Below are 10,236 nucleotides of genomic sequence, written 5' to 3'. Positions count from 1 at the left end.
CAGATGCAAAGTTTCACCCTAACCCTAGGGTTTATGGGAACTTTGTTCAATTATGTTTTTGGTTTCTCTGCAGAAGGAAAAATCTAGTCCCAAAATGGATTAAGGAAACTCTGGGATATAAAGGGACATAAAAAACCAGACGGCAAATGGTTAGACCCAACATGTTAGACACTAATAATCTATATTCCATTCAGTATGTAATTACAAGTTTATCTACAACCTTTTAGCAGAGAATCCATTTCATAAAGCAACCTAGATTAAAGTGAGAGATACCATAAAAAACAAACAAACAAACAAAAAAAACCCTCACAAGCCAGGTCAGATGACATTAAACATATTTATAGTTTTAACTAGTACCTCATGACAACATATTCAGAGTTTACTATTTGAGCTACTACCATAATGAAAATGGCCAAAAGGAATGGGAAAGAAGCCAATCTACAACACTTCTTAAGAAATATATAACTGGGTGAACATACAGATAAAACAGAGGAAGAAAAGAGCAGTCCATGCTGAAAGGGGAAGCTTAACCTTTGATACATTAGTAAATCTTTCAAGTGCTCGTAACTCAAGAAAGCCTATGCTAGCTCCGTTAGAGAAAAACAACTTTCAGATCTTCTGCAGAGCTACAGAAAAGTGTTCACATTGACCCATTTTTTCCCCAACTGCTCAGGCAAGTGTTCTTAATTCTATGGAATCAAAAGTTCACCCTCTTTAAAATTTCAAGTTTCTAGGTTATTGGGATATACCAATTATGAAGTGAATGTGAATTGACACTGTCTTAAGCCTGCAGACAGAAAACCCAGTGTTGCTGGTACTCACAGCTTTTATAGCCCCTATTCAAAATCAACAGTAAAAAGAAAAATAACATCAATTTTCCTCTGTTTCTGCAATTTAAGCATACACTCTGCTGTGGAATTAAGCTCTGAAGCTATTCCCTGGAAGGACTGAAGAGCTGGGCAGCAGAGAGTCTAAGGGTGAGAAAGAAGCAGAATCTTCCTCAACATGGGAGCTACGAGTCTGAGAGACAGACATCAGGCCAAATCCTCCTCTCATCATACTACCCCATTCTACTTGCCATAAATCCAGACAGCAAGGAAGGAGCTGGGGTGGGGGCCGCAACAAGGATTACACCCCTTGTGGCTCCCCAGCATTTTGCCCCTGGCACGCCAACATCTTGCAAGTCGAGGTTGTGGGTGTTTTTGGTACTCTGCTCAAAAACATTGCTGACCCCTGGCCTAGGCTATTCCGCCTTCCCAGACGTTCTACGTAGGAAACGGCCAGCTTTCAACATGGGGACTGCCACTGACAATAAGGCAAGCCCACTCTCCCCGCTCTTTCCACATTTTGCATTTGTCTTTGGCTTTTAGGTTCATGTCTGTGAGCTACATGGTGTGTCGTTAAGTTTCAAAGACCTAAATGTTCATGGATGATCAGAAGAAAGAAGGGAGAGATGGAAGGGTTCAAGTAGTAGAAAAGGGTGCACCAAGAAGAAAGAGAAACAAAAAACTGCAACAGGTATATAACTTAGCTTAGGGAAAGCTGTAAAGAGTGCACTTGAGAAAGTGAGTGAGAATGTGGAAACAAAGTGCCCACAGAAATGGGAGGCACTCCAGCAAGATGACATAGTATAATCAGTTATAGGAAAGGAAATAAAAAGAGAGGAAAGGGCCAGAAACTGTAACTTAACAAATACTTTTCCTTTATATTGCAGAGGAGTATGATTTAGTAGGAACCGACTATACAGGTATTTTTTATCCTCCATATTCTCAGGCTAGGACCAAATGTATATTTTTCAAGCTCTGACTAACTTGCCTTTAGGCTTGATACAATAGATAACCTAGCCAAAAGTACAAGGCTGGGGCTTACATTCTTGCAAAACTGAGAAGACAGTAAATCTTTCACTGCTCAGCCAGCTTTTTTTGCTTTTACAATTTTTGGCCTTTACATCGCTCTCCCATCCACCTCTCCCAAAAACAGGGGAACTAGTCTTACCTTATTTATTCAGAGTCTCAAAGAATTAGGAGGATACAAGTAGTGCTGTAGCTGGTGTGGAAGCCAAAGATAACTTTTGGTCTTTATTAGTGGTGAGGGAAGGGGTGATATGGGAAACAGATCCAAGTCCTATCCCAGCACTCTTCATAACATAGGGATAATGAAGAGCTTTCAAACGCACACTTCAACTATTGCTGACAACTGAAGCCGTCCTCCTATTCTCCTCCCCTCCCTCCCCCCATCCAACTCAAGCACTGACTGGCCACTCCTGACCACAGATACAAAGAGAGACAATCCCTCCCCTTGCACAGAGGAAGGTGGTGATATCTTTTCTGCAACAGGCTCCAGACACAGGACATATCAACTACCTTCTCTGCCTAACCCCTCCTGAGCAAGTTCGCACTGGTTTCCTCCCTGATCCAATCCTTGCTGGATTCCCAGAACAGACAAGCAGGTAGGGGGAAGTTCTTTTCAAAGTAGGTCACTGCAAGGAGATTTCTTAAGAGCAGCAACTGCTGTGCAGTTGTTGCTCTCCTGACACCTAAATGCTATTGTAAAACCCCTCCTAATTCCCGCTGTCTTGGGAAGTGAGAGCAGGAAGAGAGAATTTATTTCAATCTATATTTTAGATGATTAAGATAATTATGATTTTTTTTCCCTGGGGGTGGAGGGAAAGAAGGGGAGGGAAAAGAGATTAGCCTGTGTTAACCCTTTAAGTGATTTTAAAATTGGCAAGATCCTAGTCTTTTAAATGATTTAAAGGTTCTTCTGAATTACCACAATTAATACTAAGAAAAGATTATGTTAGCTCAAATTAGGGCCTAAAGAGCGTAACATTTGGTTAAAAACACTCACGAAGTGTAAGGTTAATTAAAAAGGTCTCCAGTAATTGAGGGTTAAAAAAATCCTACAGTTTTTAGTAAATAGATTTTAAAAAATTAATATTGAATGAGTGGAAATACGAATATTTAATGTATTGATATGCATAAAAAGAATAAAAATACATTCAAAGCATTCCCACACTTTAATGTAAGAAGTCAATTATACATATGGCACTTATAATGCTTTCTAAATATTGCTGATTTTAGAATTATTAATGGAGCTAATAAAAAGGGAGTATGTATTTTAATTAAAATAAAAGACATTAATTTCTTCAATAGTAGATCAGTGAATTAGGGCTATGTTTCTCCACTACTTTCAATGAATGCTTATCAGTTTCACTGTTGTGTTTTTAACTTTATAATTATATGCAGGCAGTAGACTGCTTTTTACAAAGAATTTGCTTGAGTGAGCAAGATTCTTTGAATTCTTGCTTTGTTGCCTGAACCAAGGTCAGAGCTCCCTGAAGGTGTACACACACCCCACCACTGTACATATAACACGTGTTTACAACTGAGGGCCCTAAAAAGGTTTGTCCTAAAAATCCTTCACAATGTCCCTTTCAAGGAATGTGTCTCAGTCAGAGTGCTATGGTGCAACGGCATCCTGGGGCACTTTGAGAATCTTTCAAGGGTGCTATAGGAAGCCACACAATGTTAGCCTGTTAGATGTACAAACAGGATTCTCAAGATAAACCGAAACAATTAAAATAAGAATCCATAGTGCTAAGAACATGTTGACCTGCTGTGGGCTTTGAGTTCTTTGCAACAGACAGATTACCCTACTGTTTTTCTGTAGTCAAAAAAAAAAACAAGTGAGAAGTAGGAGCAGGCATCTTCCCTGGGGGTAAGAATCTAAAGAAGTTGAGAACAATGCTTTAAAGTCAAAGGAGATAAAACTTTCTAGTAATTTTGAATAATTAAAACAAATTTAAAAACAATTCAGTGGAAATTAAATCTACAATTTATTTATCAACTGCACAGAAAAACAGCATTGTAAGGGACCTCAGGAGGTCACCTACTAGTCCAGTGGTTTTCAATCTTTTGAGGCTCAAGTTATCCTTTGTTAGATTCAAAGCAAAAGTTAGCTCTTAGCTTTCGCTTGTTTTTTGACTACAGAAAAATAAAGTAATTACTTTGTTGCAAATAACTTGCAACGGGTCAAAATGTTTTTGACACTATGGATTTCTTTTTGAAATCTGTGTTCTTTTTGTAAATCAGGTTGAAAATCATTGTACTGGTCTAGCCTAGTTGAGAATCACTGTACTAGTCTATCCCTCTGGTTCAAGGCAGGATCATTCCAGTCTTTAAAAAAAAGCAATGATTTTCAACCAGATAATATTAAGTGCGCCTCTGTGTTCTGTGCAATATTAGCACAGTTAGGAATGATTTTGCCTAGTTATACCCATTAAATCCCACTGATTTGGAATGTTGCTGCAGGTGTGTAAGCAAGCACCAAATTTGTTCGAAGTACTGCTAGAACATGGAGTTAAAACCCCAATGAGCTATGGAAATGGAGTATAGATATCAATCTTCTATAATAATTTACCACATCTCTTGTAAGAACAAGCCAACTGTTTTAAGACCATCTTGCATTCAAGATCTTGTCCAACTCTATCCCAACTATGCAGTTAAGTCCAATAAAAAGATACCATTCTAAGAAATACTTGCCTTTCCAGATCCGAAGTTACCCAGGCACAGATGACTATATAGACGAGGAAATGGAAGGAAGTGTCTGTATATAATTGTTGATATGACCCTTTTAAAAAGTATAATAATTTTCAAGCAATACTCTTCCTACATACCTATTTAGCTTTCAAACACATTTTTTATAGAGTTACTAAAATTTTCTGCTTACCTCCAAGAGGGCACAATTTTTTCTTCCCTTAAATCAAGTGAATTTCTTTCAAATGGATATAGAGATGGAGGGGAAGGAGGCAGGGTGTGCATGCTGATTTCAGTGCAGTTCCTCCTGTTCAACAGTGACATCATTAAGCCTAGCTATTTATAAATGCCACCAGCTGACCAAACAACCTACATATAACACCTCGGCAGATTTGTATAGTCATTAATCCTTACATATCTGCTGCAGCCACTTGAAGACACAACAAAGCTACTTAATAGTTTACCTTCAAGCGGTTTCATTACCAGAAAGGGAATCTATTCCTGCTTGACGTCAAAAATAATTAGTGGAAAGAAATGATAACCTTCATGGTAAATTTTGGAATCTCTCTTCCACCCCACCACCACCTCTGCTTTTACTCTATATTTTATATTAAAAGACATACAACTTAAGTATGACTTCATACAGTTTTAGTGATATTTAGGCAGGAAAAAATAGCCAGTTTACATGTAATTCATCATTAAAAAAAATAAATAAATAAATCACAAAGATTGAATAGGAATGCTTGCAAAGTTTTCATATTCCTGCAAAGCTTCATATAATTCTTATATAATAAAGGGCTTAGTCCATCTGTCTGTCCATAATGCTCTTGGAGCACTCCAATCTCTGATTGGTTGTTTCACTAATGAATCGCAGTGCAGAGTACCGCACCAGTGGACTCACCCCCCACCCCCCGGCCCTGCTTCTTGGAGGCACTGGAGCACCGCTACGATGGCAGGGATGGAGCAGAGTGGGGAGGCAAGGCCAGCAGCACTGGCCTCACTCCCCTTCCCAGCCCTGCTCCTTGGAAGCACCAGCAACGTGGGGTGCTGGCAGAGGGGGACAGACGGAACAGTGGGACAAGCTTCTCCCCACCTCCCATGCTCCTGGGAGGCAGCAGTGGTACAGGGTGGTAGGTGGAGGCACTCTGTCCCTGTCTGCCTCTGCCCCCTCTGTCATTCATGACTGGCAAGTCACTAGTCCTTCATAAGGTTCTTTATTAGATAGTTTAATTGCACACACAAAATTCGATTCTTAATATTTGTAAGAAGGTTTGTATTGTTTGCAGCATGGTTATTTTGGGATCCAGATTTTATGTTAACAAACCATTCACATCAGGGTGCCAATAATCTGTTCCAAGTAAGAACACTCTTCACATTTATGTCCTGTTGCAAGCGAGTTGCAACCTAAGGGTGCCTGTACACACCACGGGGTTTAATCCTCATTAAATTAAACAAGTTTAAATTTTATAAACCTATTTATCTTCAAGTGTCACATCAGTGTTTGCATCCACATGGTTGCCAAATAAATTAAGCCCGGTCCTGGCCAGCACCACAGGAGAGAGTGGGACTGTCCATTGCTGCCCCCCCCCTGCCCAGGGCCCCCAGTCCTCTCCGCTCCTTGGCTAGAGCTCTGGCAAAAACAGCAGACACAACAGGGTCTGCCTGGCTTCCCTATATCCCCCCCCACTCCCTGTTCAAGCAGGGATTTCCCCCCTCTCCTTTCCCATAGCACATCGTAGCCAGCATATGGCATGCCAACTAAATGCTGAGAGGTGTCTGTAAGGCAGACAGGACAAAAGCAGATAGGATAGTGTCTCCTCAGGGCTTTTTAGAGCTAATCAACAAGGCAGCTGGTCCCTCCATTCCTTCCCTGGGAAAAGATGTTTTAAGAAGAGCTTGAACTAATGAGAAAAGCTTTTGTTTTGTTTTGCTGGGATGCTAAATGCCCTGCTGGGCTGGTCAGGAGCAGCAAGGGGTGGTGGTGGGTGGGGATGAACCCCTCCCTAATCAGAGCATCCTGCCAGGGCCTCACCCCGCACCCCAACTCAAACACAGTGGAAGGGAAGGGAAGGGAAGGGAAGGGAAGGGAAGGGAGGGCTGGTCTAGCACGCCACAGCTTTTAGCCTGAGCCACTGTAGGCATGTGCCTGCATATCTTCAGTCCAAATGGGATGTCTGTGCAGTTACAAACTGGTTCAGTCTAGCCAGATTAAACTAACTTGTAAAGATTGAATCAATTTAGGCTCAGGCTTTTTGAATTTCTGTTCCTAGCCATAGTGTGCAGAAAGAACTAGAATTATTACTTTTATGAGCCACCTTGTAGAAAAAAAACCTCAAACACTAACCAGTTTGACATTTGTTACTTAACAGTAATACAAGATTGATAGCTATTTTATGAGCATTAGAGAACTGAGACAATGCAAATGTCAGGCACTTCCATTTCATATGCATTTAACCAGACAGATAAAGAAAGTCCGGTTCTACTTTTTGGCTTTTCAAGCATATCGTAGGCACAGTAAAAGCTGCATTATCCAGCACCTTACAAGCTGGCATGCTTTATTAACTGGCATGCCAGCTTGTAAGGTAAAAGTGAAACTGGGAGTACCCACCGTGGCACTTCCGGTTTTGCCAAGCCCCCACAGCCCAGAGCAAAGTAGCCTGTGGTGTTCAGCCCCCACAGCCCGGGGCATAGCAGGGTGCGGGGGGCCACCTCCCTGTCCCTTGGGGCCTGCGGGGCCCACGGGAGGGGTGGCAATGCAGCAGAAGGGGTGGCAACACTCTGGATACAGCAGGAGAGGTGGCGGCCCAAACAGGCCAAGACGCCTGTTCAGGCCTCTTAGTTAACTAGCATATTTTCTTACTGGCACCCCCCACGGGTGCCAGATAACAAAGCTTTTGCTGTAGAACATTATCACTCTAATGTAAGGGCACAGTCTGAACAATAAATGTTTCCTGGTATGGTAAAGTAGGATACAATATTTTATGCTGAGAATTAAATTTGTTAGAGTTGCCTCAAACATTACAATACTTACTTTCCTCTCAAGTTCAAAACTTCAAAAGCTGTATAAATCACACATTTACTATTATGGAAATTTAAAAGGAAAAAGATGATAGAAGCCTACAGGGGAGGTGGGAGAGGTAGAGGAGGAGAAACAACAGATTATTCAGAAAAAATTCAGCAGAGGGAAAATATCTCCACAACTTCAGGAAGCATCAGCAATTACTTGAAGGGCACAGAGTCCTAATCTAGGGCAGAAATTGGTCTATGGCAGAAGTTTAAAGTTACACATATCTTTTGACATAAAGGAAATCATCAACTATTTGCCTAGGAACATCAGCAGCAAGAGGCAAAGCAGGTGATGTACAAAGTCAGTCATATGGCATTTGGTTTAGTTTTACTTTTGTGTTTTTAAAAAGATCAGATAGTACATGAATAATCTTCAGGGATCTGGGTTTTCTATTTGCCATAGGAAAAATGTAGTAAAATGTGGATTTTTCCAATATCCCTGGATCTAGCTCTCTTGATCTAGATCTATATATTGCAATTTTTAAGCAGAGAAAACCAAGAACCATGCTAATCTTTATCAGCATTTGTACGGTGCAAAAAAAAAAAGGATTTTCGGAAGTGATCCCCCTTGTATCTTATTTCTGAAGTCAACAAGCGTGACTCTACTAAGTATCAAAAACAGCCCTACAAATTAAAAAGATACCACCTTGCATATTTTTATAGCCACAGTAACTAAAAGCTCATCTCCCTGCAAGATGAAAACAACCTATTGGCTCTTATCCAGAGATCAAAAATCTGATTGCAGTTAGATAAAGAAAATAATAAACAATGTAATAATTACCGACTTATTATTTTATGGAATTCTAGATAAGGAATAAATTCTTTGTATTTAGAAACATTTGAGCCATGGCCCCTCTACTGTTGTAGAAAGAATATCTGTTAAACATATCTATCTAGCCCTACAATAGTTTTGATATTTAATGGGACCATGAGAAATTGGAGTCTTAAATCAGTAAAATTACCAGGAAACCTGGGGTAAGTAGAAGCACTTTTCCATATTAAATTCCTGCTTTATTAAAAATGGGCATTTAGTTCTTCGCTAGCTTTGTGATCAGTAAAATTGTCTGGCCTTTAATGGACAGATACACTCTCCAGAGTTAATGCTTTTGTTATAATCAGAAGCAGTTTAATCCAGAGGAGAATAAGGATATGAATTTTGTAAGTGGTTTGGAAGTAGTGCAACTGTTTTTTCCTTAGATGTGGGGTGGCATGTCTGCAATTTACTTTTAGATTTATTTAAGTTTGATTATGCACTGTCCAGATATGTGAGAGCTCCCCACACACCATATAAGCTAAATATTTCTGGATGCCTTTTCCATTAAGTAATGTTTCCTTACAGGTGTTTGCATACCACTTTGTTTGTATTCTGCTTTAGTGCTTTTAGGTTAGTTAGAATGTAAAGTACATCTAAACTAGGGGAGTACCATATACCTGTTAAGTACAGCACACTTGTTTTAGTGCTGTAAGCGTATAAAGAAGGCAGCTAAGACATGATGCTTTCCCAAAAAACAAGGTTTATGTCTTATTTGGGGGTACGCAGTATGCAAGAAGTACATTGTACATCACATATATCCCCCTTATGCATCAAAATACGATTGCATTTGAGGGTATTTGGAACCTAGGTTCAGCACTAAAAGAAGTGCATGCAGTGAGGCTCTCCTGCTTGGGAAAAAGGACAGAGCACATGACAGAAAACAAACAGATGAGGAGCAGGTAAAGATAGAGGTAAAAAGAAAAAAAAAAAAAGTCAATAGTATCCAGAGTTCAAGCAGGGGAAAGTATCTGGAAAAGAGTAAAATCGATGCTTAAACATACACTACCAATTTGGGAAGACGCAGTACAAAAAAAATCATCTCAACAGGTTCTTATTTTACTTAATAAAGACATGTATTGCAGATTAATTTACCAAAGTAGGGGCCAACCTTTTTGGCAGATTTATTGAAATTCCTTTGGATTTGTATGTTATATGGTGAGAAGACGTATCTAATATGCTATATAATCTCCCCCACCCACCCCGACACAATTTAAAATTAGGCTACCAATGGCAACTCTGGCACAGTTTAGCATATAATGAAACCTTTGCGTCTGGAATTTCCCCAACGCCCAAGTAGAAGCTAGGCTAAATGACCTGAGGAAATATACAATGAAAAAAAAGTTTCCTTTTTTTTAAAATCATATAATTAGTCTATCCACTTTTGTGGGAAAAGTCCCTAGTAAAATTTGTATTACAAAATTAATAAGATGCTGTTATACTTTCAACCTCTTTGTTTGCAGAAAGTCAACAATTGTTTTATTTATTTAGCAAAGCATATAGGCAGGAAAGCTATAGACAGATGTAACTGAATGGATTATGGAACTTTTAGAACTACTGGTATCACTAAAGTAAAAACAACAAATTGTCCGTTCATAGTTTACAGATATTCCAAGTCACTGTTAGAACAAGTATTTATATAACATTCCAATTTTAATTTATATGAACGGTTACAATAAGAATTAGCTGATGGGCTAGATATCTCCATGCATCCTTTCCATCCAAATTCACACATGCAACCTCCTGTCCCCTCAAAACATATACCATGCCAATCTGAGGCAAGAAGCAAGATTTCAGTATGCCACCAAGTGATTAAACCTG

This window comes from Crocodylus porosus, unplaced genomic scaffold, assembly GCF_001723895.1.
Source record: "Crocodylus porosus isolate Cpor-Errol unplaced genomic scaffold, CroPor_comp1, whole genome shotgun sequence".
Classification (NCBI taxonomy): domain Eukaryota; kingdom Metazoa; phylum Chordata; order Crocodylia; family Crocodylidae; genus Crocodylus; species Crocodylus porosus.
The sequence above is the reverse complement of the archived record's forward strand: the minus strand, read 5'-3'. Positions refer to the sequence as shown.